The sequence below is a fragment of the Pantherophis guttatus genome, chromosome 5, assembly GCF_059756535.1.
Source record: "Pantherophis guttatus breed Tessera chromosome 5, ASM5975653v1, whole genome shotgun sequence".
Lineage (NCBI taxonomy): Eukaryota > Metazoa > Chordata > Lepidosauria > Squamata > Colubridae > Pantherophis > Pantherophis guttatus.
Genome location: NC_142067.1, coordinates 32,369,155 through 32,381,481, shown reverse-complemented (window position 1 = coordinate 32,381,481; position 12,327 = coordinate 32,369,155).

Below are 12,327 nucleotides of genomic sequence, written 5' to 3'. Positions count from 1 at the left end.
ATCATTAATAGGGACAAACTGACAGAGCAGAGAATTTTTTCTTGTAAATGTGCTACGATTTATATATGTGTGTATATGTATGTATATCGAGGTGAAATCCAGCAGGTTTTGACAGGTTCTGGAGAACCGGTAGCGGAAATTTTGAGCAGTTCAGAGAACCGATAGCGGAAATTTTGAGTAGTTCAGAGACCCGGCAAATACACCCCTGGCTGGCCCCAGAGTGGGAAGGGAATGGAGATTTTGCAATATCTTTCCCCTGCCATGCCCACCAAGCCACGCCCACCAAGCCACCCCTATAGAACCGGTAGTAAAAAAAAATTGGATTTCACCACTGATGTATATATATAGTATATACAACAGGGGTGATATCCAGCAGGTTCTGACAGGTTCTGGAGAACCAGTAGTGGAAATTTTGAGCAGGTCATACCACCTCTGGCTGGTCCAAGAGTAGGGTGGGAATGGAGATTTTGCAGTAACCTTCCCCTGCCACACCCACCAAGCCATGCCCACCAAGCCACAGAACCAGTAGTAAAAAAATTTGGATTTCACCACTGATATACAATACACACACACACACACACACGTATAGATAAATATAGATATAGATGTATGTGTGGTATTATATTTGTATAAAGAAGAATATGATTACCTACTTAACCCAATCTGGCTTTATATGCTAACTCTCCACAATCTCAAAGTATTAATTTTTCTGAGTCTGTTCCTAATACTCTAGAAATGTATGGCATCTTGAGTCTTCACCTAGCACACAAAAGAAAGTATGTTGATCAATCAAAAGGCCACCAAATTTCCTTTTTACCATTGTCAATACAATAAAGCCTTGAACGAAGTTTAAAGCTTTGCTTTAGTTCCTATATGTGAAATTAACAACTACTCTGGCAATATTCAATCTTTCCTGTTTGTACATTTTCTAATCTAGCCACGCTCTTATCTTTCAGGAAATCATTATCCAGCATTCAATCTAACAGTTAATCTAGCTCTGCTCAGTCTTACACTGGTTATTATCTGAAGAAAAGGTTATCTTAAAGCATACCAGTCAAATATGTTTATCTGTGTGAGAGCCCTTTTGGAGGCATATGTCTGTGTCTGAAAGTCTTGGATGGCACATTCTGTATTTATGCCACTGTGCTTTTTAAAAATATGAATTATATTTTATCCTGAGTTTTTATTAATAAAACTATTAATATTTCATGCATGGATTTTGCCTGTTTGTTTATTCCGGTGAACAAATTATGTTTTTGAGCAATCACAAACTTAAAGGATGCTAATGGCTACTTAAGTCCCACCCAAAACCAAGCATGCACAAGTAGGAGTTTTGACCCCTTTTGACAACTTAATCCTCACCCCTTGCCTAAACTTGTTTTGTGACATGGAGAAGGTATTTAAAAGAAAAGAAAAGCTTGTTAGGTCACCAAATCAACCACTCTGGTTTTAGCAAGAGAGAGTGCATAGCTACAAAAAGTATGAATAATTATGTAGGTTTTTACTCCAGAGGCATAATGTAATAGAACACAGAATACCAATGCAAAATATGGTGGAATACAAAATCTTCTAGCACCCCCTCTTTCAAATTTCAATATCTTTTAATTTTCTAAAACATAGTTTAATTACTTTTAATTAAAATTGCAATTAAAATTGCAAAGCAAAGCAATATGTGAATTTAGAAGCAACAGCCCAGCTATAGGGAAAAATTTAACTAAACCAGTATCTGAATGTGATTTCAGAAACAATAGTCTGATTATAGAGAAAAACTGATCCTACCAGTTCTACCCACTGGTTTTTGATCACAGGATATCCAAAGATTGGCACAGATGGATTGAGCCATATTTAACATTGCACAATTGTTCCTTTTTCTAAAAAGACGTATGACATATTGGAGGTGTATATGTATCCGGAACTGTAAGGGGAAAAAGGACCTGCCAACAACTGTTCTTCAGTCAACTCCATATGGCTTCTCTAGATATGTTTTGTTAACCAGGCAACTTCAATTGCTTATCTGAGAAATGGAATATCATATTTATGGCTTATTTATTTGCAGAGTCTTTCTCCAAGAGTTTTTCTCTTCATCAGCACTTTCTGATGATCTTACAAAGTTGTTGGTCACTTGAGCAATCCAGGAAGCAGAACAAGAAAAAAAAAAAAGGAGCTTTGTAGTAAAAGTTTCCTGCTGCTGAGAACAAAATGGATCTGAATATTGCTTCATTAAAGCAGACAGAAAAACAATTTTAATACTGTTGGGGGAATTAAAAATATGAAACGAATAAAGGGTTCTTTGAGGCACACAATATCACCCATAAGGAAGATTAGGAGGAAAAGTGATATTGCCTTTAAATTTTAATTGTGGAACCAATCCATTGTTGAAATGATGGATATAAGAAGTTCTTTTAAAAAAATTCCACAAATAGTAACATGCAGATTAAATGTCAAGACACAAATTGGATGTTGATGACTAAGTTCACCATAGAGATGGTATTGCTGGAACCATGTGCATCAACCAATGAACTGCTGGCGTTAACCTTAAACCAATGAAAGTCCATCAGCCAAATATGAAAATACTACTTTGCAAGTGGAATAGGAACTAGAGATTATATTAGTAGTGGTTGGGGCAAAAACTGATTACTTCTGTTCCTGCTCTTTAAAAAATAGTTGGTGGTTTGCACTGGCAAGGGGTAATTTGGCAATGCAGATAAGTTCTTGGATCAGTATTTTTCAAACTTGACAATTTTAATATATGTGGAGTTCAAGTATAGTATAGTATAGTATAGTATAGTATAGTATAGTATAGTATAGTATAGTATAGTATAGTATAGTATAGTATAGTATAGTATAGTATAGTATAGTAATATAGCCTTTATTGTCATTGTACATCATATATACAACGAAATTGGTTTAGCCTCTCTGTTGCAATCCATAACAGAAAATACAAAACAGCATAAATAGTATACAGCAGTGATGGCTAACCTTTTTGCCATTGCGTGCCATGAGCGAGAGGAGCGGGGGGGGGGGTTTGGTCTGAGTGTGTGCCCACACCCATAATACAATGCCCCGTGGCCCATTTTGGGCCTGGCAGGCCTCCCTGCAGCCCATTTTGGCAGGGGGATGCACCACTCTCCCCCCACGCTCCCGCCATCCTTGTGCATGTGTGCGCAACCCCCCGCCCCCACACATTTACTCACGATCCCCCATGCATGCACGTGCATCTCCCACATGCACCCCGCCCCTGTGCCAGAGACCCAAAAATCAGCTGGCCAGCGGGAGGCGTGCGCACATGCACAGCGGAGGTGAGCTGGGCAATGGCTCACGTGCCCGCAGAGAGGGCTCCACATGCCACCTGTGGCACGCATGCCATAGGTTTGCCATCATGGGTATAGAGAATAATTCCTATATAAGTAATTGGGGAAAAAAACTAGTCATATGTTTCCGTATGTGCGTGGAGTGATTGTAATTGTGTTTAAGAATCTGACAATCCATGGGTAGAAGCTGTTTTTAAACCGGTTTGTCCAGCTCGCTATACTTCAATGTCTTCTGCCCAATGGTAGAAGCAAAAAGAGACACAGGCCAGGGTGTGAATCATCCCTAAGTATCTTCCTTACTTTGCTGAAACAGTGAGACTTGGTGATGTCATCTAGTGGTATTAGAGGCAACCAATGGTTTCTTGTGCCGAATTGATCACTCTTTGTAGTGCCTTCCTGTTAAAGCAGTATACCATACTGTTATACGGTATGTAAGGCAGTTGTGGGTTTCAAAATTTTTTACTACTGGTTCTGTGGGTGTGGCTTGGTGGGCATGGCATGGCATGGCTTGGTGGGCATGGCCCTTCCTGTTCAACATTTATGTGAAGCCGCTGGGTGAGATCATCCGTGGTTTCAGAATGAGGTACCATCAGTACGCTGATGACACCCAGCTGTACATCTCCACCCCGGACCACCCCAACGATGCCCTTGAAGTGATGTCCCGGTGTCTGGAGGCCGTGCGGATCTGGATGGGGAGAAATAGGCTCAGGCTCAACCCATCCAAGACCGAGTGGCTGTGGTTTCCGACGTCCCGATATAGTCAGTTGGCGCCATCACTGACTATTGGGGGCGAATCATTGGCCCCCACAGAGAGGGTTTGCAACTTGGGCGTCCTCCTGGATTCACGGCTGTCTTTAGAAGAGCATTTGACGGCCGTGACCGGGAGGATTTTTCATCAGGTCCGCTTGATTCGCCAGTTGCATCCCTTTCTGGATCGGGACTCCCTGCGCATGGTCACTCATGCCCTCGTCACCTCCCGCCTGGACTATTGTAACGCTCTCTACATGAGGCTCCCCTTGAGGAGCACCCGGAGGCTCCAACTGGAGCAGAGTGCGGCCGCGTGGGTGGTAATGGGAGCGACATGGTGTTCACATGTAACACCTCTCCTGCGCGAGCTGCACTGGCTCCCGGTGGACTTCTGGGTGCGCTTCAAGGTTTTGGTTACTACCTTTAGAGCGCTCCATGGCTTAGGACCTGGTTATCTATGGGACCGCCTACTACCACCAATAGCCTCCCAACGGCTGGTACGCTCTCATAGAGAGGGGCTCCTCCGGGTGCCATCAGCCAAACAATGTCAACTGGCGGCCCCTAGGGGGAGAGCCTTCTCTGTGGGGGCACCTACTATCTGGAATGAGCTCCCCCCAGAGATACGGAGGATCCTGAATCTGCGCACCTTCTGCCGCGCTCTTAAGACCTTTTTATTCCACCAGGCAGGCCTGGCCTAATCTTTTCCCTCTTTTTAATTATGCAAATTTTAATCAGTTTTTAAATGATTGGGGTGTTTTAATTTGTCTGGGCAAAATTGTTTAATTCGATTTTACTTTGTTTTTAAATTTTGTATCTATGTATTTTTACTGTTTGGCTGTTCACCGCCCTGAGTCCTTCGGGAGTAGGGCAGTATATAAATCAAATAAATAAAATAAAATAAAAAAATAAATAAAAATGGCTTGGTGGGCATAGCAGGGGAAAGATATTGTAAAATCTCCATTCCCACCCCACTCCAGGGGAAGGTTACTGCAAAATCTCCATTTCCTCCCAATCAGCTTGGACTCGGGAGGCAGAGAATAGATGGGGCGGGGCCAGTCAGAATTTTTACTACCGATTCTCCGAACTATTCAAAATTTCCGCTACCGGTTCTCCAGAACTGGTCAGAACCTGCTGAAACCCACCTCTGATGTGAGGACACTTTCTATCGTAGACCGTTGTTCCACCTGATTTTTCTGCAGGACTCTAAGGAAATGAAGTCTCTGTTGAGCCTTACTAACCACCAGGGACGTGTTGTTTTTCCAGGTGAGATCTTGACTAATGAGCACTCCCAAAAATTTAAAAGGGGAAACCCTCTCCACACAGCCCCCCTCGATATACAGTGGTACAGGTTCCTCTCTGTGCTTCCAGAAATCTAGCACCATCTGCTTTGTCTTGCTAATATTTAGATGTAAGTTGTTTTTTGAACATTATATGGATACCTTCTGGACTTCTTCCATGTATGCTGATTCGTCCCCTCCAGTTATAAGCCCCAACACTGTTGCATCATCTGCAAACTTTATTATGGTGTTAGATGGACTTCCAGAATTCCCCAGCCAGCCAGGCTGCCTTAGATGAAAAAACAAGTGGAATGGAAATAATTTTGATTTTAACAGTTAGAATTTACACTCTTAAAAATGAAATCATTCTATAGTTTCCATATTCCTTCTTCCAGAGATATTATACATACTAAGCCTCAGTTTCCATATATGGGCAATCTCACTTCATCTAAGAATTTGAATTGGTTGACATTTGGTTTTAAAATCAGCCTCTGCTGATCCCACCTTTTTCTGACTTTTAATGCTATTGCTTAATGAGGAACCTGAAAGCTTTCAACTATTACAAACCTCCAGCTGAACTAATAAGACAACCATAATGGATTTTGGATATATTTTTTTTGCTTCAAAGGTAGTTCTTTTAAAGATATTGAAAAGCTATTTTGTTGCATGCTACATCAAATTAAACATAAATCATCTTCTTAAATAGTTTCTCCCTCCTAAAGGGGAAAAAACCCCCTGCAGTGATACACTTCCTAAAATGATAGAGCAAGGTAAGGCTATTTTTTAAAAACAAAATTCCAAATCGATCATTGGAAAGCTTTCAAAATGGAACATCACAAGACCTTGTGTGCGTATATGTTGACCACTCTGGGGGGATGCTTCTCTGTAGACGAAACATCATGTTTTCCTTACTATACGGACAGTGAAGGTGAAAAAAAGCCCACTGAAAGAAAAAAAAACCCCGTTTCTTTCTGCAATGCTGAGCACCGTCATCTAAGAAAGAATTACTTGCTCTTGGTATAATACACATATCTCTGGCCAAGCAGGATGTGGGTGTTAAATGCCCAAAACACTTAAGCCTGGGGAAAAGGCAAGGTGTACCATAGCACAGTGTGGTTAGAATGTGTTGAAGTTCATTTTATAACACATTTTAGGTTAGGCGTACAGTACTTGGAAACACAGAACAATTTGTAAAATTTGGGTTGCTTTGTCAAAGTTCCCTGCTCTCACAGGTCCTGGGCCTGCTTTATGTAAATATTTTTGTGACTTCATGTGTGATTGTAACCAGTGTGTCCTTCTCTTTACTAACAAATAAAAAAAGTAGAAAACCTCTGCCACTGCCTTTGATAACGCACCAGGAGATGAATGAAATAGAATAGAAATAGAATTACAGAGTTGGAAGGGACCTTGGAGGTCTTCCAGTCCAACCCCCTGCTTAGGCAGGAAACCCTACACCACTTCAGACAAATGGTTATCCAACATTTTCTTAAAAACTTCCAGTGTTGGAGCATTCACAACAATAAATAAGCATGGTAAGGAAAAGGACAATGTCTACACTAAGGTGTGTAGTTCTTGAGTCTTTGCCAAGAGAAATAAAGAAGGCTACATTGCTATGGTGTGGAAACAGGAAATGCATTCCAAAATCTTAACTGAAAATTAAGTTGTTTCTTAAGTAGAGAAGATTATATAGCGAACTAAAAAGTGCCCAAAGAATTAATCCCTTGCAAAATGTATTTCTGATCATGTTCTTTTAATTTCTTTTTTCTATGGCCCTCTCATTTACTTTTTCTCCCATTAATGACTTGCAAAGATGAAGCTAAGCCTTTTCCCCAGGCTTAGATATGTTGGGCATTTAACATCCACATCCTCACTTATCTTGAACATAAATTATACTTTATACTAAACATAAGCAAAATATTTCACATGTTAAACCATTGGCCTCCAAGAACAGTATTAATAGATACAGGTGTTGAAGGAGAGAAGTAGCATCTCTTCTATGAGATTTACCGATTCCCTGAATCCAGGTTTCTATCAGAGTGACAAAAAGAATTCACGCCACTGTTCCCTCTTCCTGGTGCTGCACCACTCTTTTTCCTATAAGTGTTTCATAAGGAGGGGAAGAGGGGAATTGGGTTTACCATTATAGGTTCCTCATTGTCAGCCAACAGAGTCAATCTAACAAATCTGGAATGCAACAGTTTGGGAAGGGTTTAATTATTTGTTGCCGAGTTTATTCTAAAATGTGATATTGTTATTAGGATTAAGAAAACCTGAGTCATTTCAAGTTAGTCAAATCTTTTCTTAGGTTTTTATTGTTATTGTTGGAATGACATTCTATTTTTCTTCATTATATCATATCATATCATATCATTAGTATCGTATCGTAATGTAATAATAACAGAATTGGAAGGGGCCTTGGAGTCTTCTAGTCCAACCCCCTGCTTAGGCAGGAAACCCTACATCACTTCAGACAAATGGTTATCCAACATCTTCTTAAAAACTTCCACTGTTGGAGCAGTCACAACTTCTAGAGGTAAGTTGTTCCACTGATTAATTGTTCTAAGTGTCAGGAAATTTCTCCTTAGTTCTAAGTTGCTTCTCTCCTTGATTAGTTTCCACCCATTGCTTCTTGCCCTGTCTTCAGGTGCTTTGGAGAATAGCTTGACTCCCTCTTCTTTGTGGCAGCCCCTTAGATATTGGAACACTGCTAACATGTCTCCCCAGTCCTTCTTTTCATTAATTATGGGGGCTTCTCAATACTCCCGTGTAACACCTCTCCTGCGTGAGCTGCACTGGCTGCCGGTGGCGTTCCGGATTCATTTCAAGGTGCTGGTGCTTACCTATAAAGCCCTTCATGGCTTAGGCCCGGGGTACTTGCAGGACCATCTCCTGCTGTTCTCCCATTGTCCTGTGCACTCTCACAGAGTGGGCCTCCTTAGGGTGCCGTCGGCAAAACAATGTCGGCTGACGGCCCCCAGGGGGGGAGTGTTCTCTGTGGGAGCCCCGACCCTCTGGAATGGATCGCCCACCGAGCTCAGGACAGCCACCGATATTCTTTCCTTCCATCATGAGCTGAAGATGTGGCTCTTCCGTCAACTCAACTGATCCGTTTGGGTGTACACTGTTATAATTTTAAACTGTTTTAATTGGGCTGTTGATTTTAATTTTATTTTATTGTGATTTGTATTGGAAATTGTCATTTTGTAAGCCGCCTTGAGTCCCTCGGGAGAAAGGCGGCATATAAATCGCAATAATAAATAAATAATAAAATAAATTAAACTAGACTTACCCAGTTCCTGCAACCATTCTTCATATGTTTTCAGTCCCCTAATCATCTTTGTTGCTCTTTTCTGCACTCTTTCTAGAGTCACCACATCTTTTTTACATCGTGGCGATCAAAACTGAATGCAGTGTTCCAAGTGTGGCCTTACCAAGGCATTATAAAGTGGTATTAACACTTCACGTGATCTTGATTCTATCCCTCTGTTTATGCAGCCTAGAACTGTGTTGGCTTTTTTGGCAGCTGCTTATTTAAGGAACTTACTAATTTAGTCATGTAAACAAGGGCCTCATTGTGAATTGCAATTCAGTCAGTGAGTCTGAGGTACTGCAGCCCTGAATGAATCTTTTGGGAAATGAAATTGATGAAAACTGGCAAAAATCCTGATCCTAATGGTTATCCTTTGAATGATGATAGACATATATTGCTTTTTTTGGCTCCTATATTATTGTAAGTTTATAAAGATACTTTTTTGAATTATTTTCCCAATGTTCTTCAATAAGTGTTATACTTATAACTGTACACATTTATAACTGTGATCTTAAAGGTTGGTCGATTTCTCTGCAACTATTTTTTTTTTATTTGATTTATATGCCGCCCTTCTCCAGAGACTCAGGGCGGCTTACAATGCGCTAAGCAATAGCCTTCATACTTTTGTATATTTATACAAAGTCAGCTTATTGCCCCCACAAACTGGGTCCTCAATTTACCTACCTTAGAAAGGATGGAAGGCTGAGTCAACCTTGAGCCTAGTGAGATTCGAACTTACAGTAATTGCAGACAGTTGGTGTTAATCACAATGCTATCAGTCTGCTGAGCCACCAGGCCCCTATTATTATTTAATCTCTGTATTAAATACAGATGCTAAATTTTAGCTACAACTCTGGCACATAACATTACAGATGATATCAACCTTGATACTGTAGATTATCCTGGCAACCTGGCTTTATGAAAGGATGGCCTTTCTTTGGACAAGGCTCACAGAGATGTGTCACATTTCTTAAACATGAAGAAGGTCTCAAAATATACTTTCCTTTCCCTTGGTAGTAAGTTAAACTGGGGAAAATCAGGGTAAATATAAATATAATATAAATATCTGATATTATAATCTGTTTTCTGTAAAATTTTAATAATTTATAAACTATTTTAATATAGCTTTTCACACAATAGTTTAGTTGAGAAATAGCAGAGAATAGTTCCCTCCTTGAAAACTGGTGTGAGGTTAGTTAACTGCTCTTTACTTCTGTTTTCCTTTGTGACTTATAGACGAGAAGCATTTTAATAGTTCTTAGTGATGTCCTCATTTCCTCATATTATTTGAGAATAATGCAGGAACCAAACTAACAGATTCTGGCCATGCTCAACCTGTTCTGGCCTTGCTGTCTAGTTTAACCATAGTTTAATTAAATAACAGCCATTGCTAGCAATGTGATTGTAAAATCACATGCACCACCAAACAGCAACTTATACCACACTTTTCAGTGGTGCATTACACAGATATCCAACAAAGCCAAGAATCCCTTTGAGGATCTGTAAAGTTCTAGTATTTCAAACTAAAGGAAATATAACTTTTTGCCTGTTCCCCAGATGAACCACATTTTGTGTGGTCTATATCCGGCCTGCTGATGCTATAATTAAATGACAGATCAGTGACTCATATTGATGATGTGTGGGTGAGATTTGGAGATTCTTCATCTTTAGTTCTGGATAGAATTGCAATTCTCCAGACAGAACTGGTATCCAACTAGGATACCATGGCTCTTGTTTGAAGAGCAGGTGACAGCTGTGACCAAGACAGGTTTTGCACAACTCCTAGACTGGGAAACCCTGCCCAAAGTCATTCATGTTTTGATCACCTTCTGCTTGTACTATCGCAACAGAGTCTTCTTGAAGACCATCTGAAAGTTAGAGTTAGTTCAGAATGTGTCAGTGCTGAAAGTCATGTGTGCACCACAGTATATCTATGTAAAGCTACTGCTTAGTAAACTGCAGTGGATTTCTATAGGCTTCAGGATACAATTTAAGGGACTAGTTATCATCTATAAAGACTTCACAGCACAGGGCTATTTGTGGTAATGCCTACCTTCAGTTATATCCAGAGGTGGGATTCACTTACCTTCCCTACCTTCCCTCGCAAAAATGAGAGTGCATGCAGTAATCACGCATTACGTCCAGGTGGGTGGGTGGAGCCTCCTACAATTGCCGCTACTGGTTCGCGTGATCTGGAGAGAACTGGCTGAATCCCACCACTGGTTATATCTGCCTAGCCAATAAGATCCAACAGAATATTTGTGTATTTCCCAAAGGACTGAAGAAATTTGCAGAGAAGTTGCCTCCAATATTCAGGTTTTTTTCCCCCTTCTCCCTTTCCCAGTCAAGTTGAAATCCCAGCAATACATTTATGATATATAAAGTGGCAGAAATTGTTCCTAGAGCAGTTCTTAAAAATCCTCTCATGCTAGGAGCCAGAAAAAAAAAAAACTATTTCCGCCATTTCTATGGAATTTTAGTGTCAGTCATTTTCACTACATCGTTTCTGAGAATAAATGCTCTGCCTCCCATCCTGTTTCATTGCAGGTGCCTTCAACTGGTCCACTGTATTCCTGAAAATAGATAAGTATGTAGGAGTTGTCTCATAGTTCAGTGTAGTTTCCATGATGAGGTGTCTCCCAGACTATTTAGTATATGGCTCTGGTTAAAGAATGGAGGAACTGGATTTATCATTTAAGAATCATCTTCATCATCATCATCATCATCATCATCATCATCATCATCATCATCATCATTATTATTATTATTATTTGTATTACCCTGTTTTCTCCAAAATAAGACATCCACTGATAATAAGCCCAATTGGGCTTTTGAGCACATGACAATAAGGCCAAGCACTTATTTCAGGGTTCAAAAAAATATAAGACAGGATCTTATTTTCGGGGAAATATGGTATTATGTTGGCTCCTCGTTATATAAAGGTCAAAACTAAAAAGAAGCTGTTGGTTTTGGTGTTTTTCTCTTCCCTTCTTCCTTTTTTAAAAATTTTCATGCCATGCATTTTAGATTAGCTAACCCTACAGAAAGTAATATACTGGATTAAGTATACTAACAAATAATATTTTTAATGATATTCCGTGTACCCATATTGTCCTTCCTTCAAGCAATTCAAACACTAACCATGAATTTATGCCATTAAACATACAAAATATGTTTGAAAGATTATTTAGATTGACCTAACCTAGGCTGGGATGTGGTGGCTCAATGGCTATGATGCTGAGCTTGTCGATCGAAAGGTTGGCAGTTCAGCGGTTCGAATCCCTAGTGCCGTGTAATGGGGTGAACTCCCATTACTTGTCCCAGCTTCTGCCAACCTACCAGTAGCAGTTCAAAAGCACATAAAAAATGCAAGTAGAAAAATAGGGACCATCTTTGGTGGGAAGGCAACAGCATTCCGTGCACCTTTGGCATTTAGTCATGCTGGCCACATGACCACGGAGATGTCTTCAGACAGTGCTGGCTCTTTGGCTTTGAAATGGAGATGAGATTGCCCCCTAGAGTCGGGAACAACTAGCACATATGTGCGCGGGGAACATTTACCTTTACCTTTAACTCTAGGCAATGTATAAAACCTTATGGAGAAGCATGTATCTCCAAACTGTCCTTATTCTCTGTATCAACTGGTATAATATGTAGGAATTTGGTGAAGAAATATAATTTA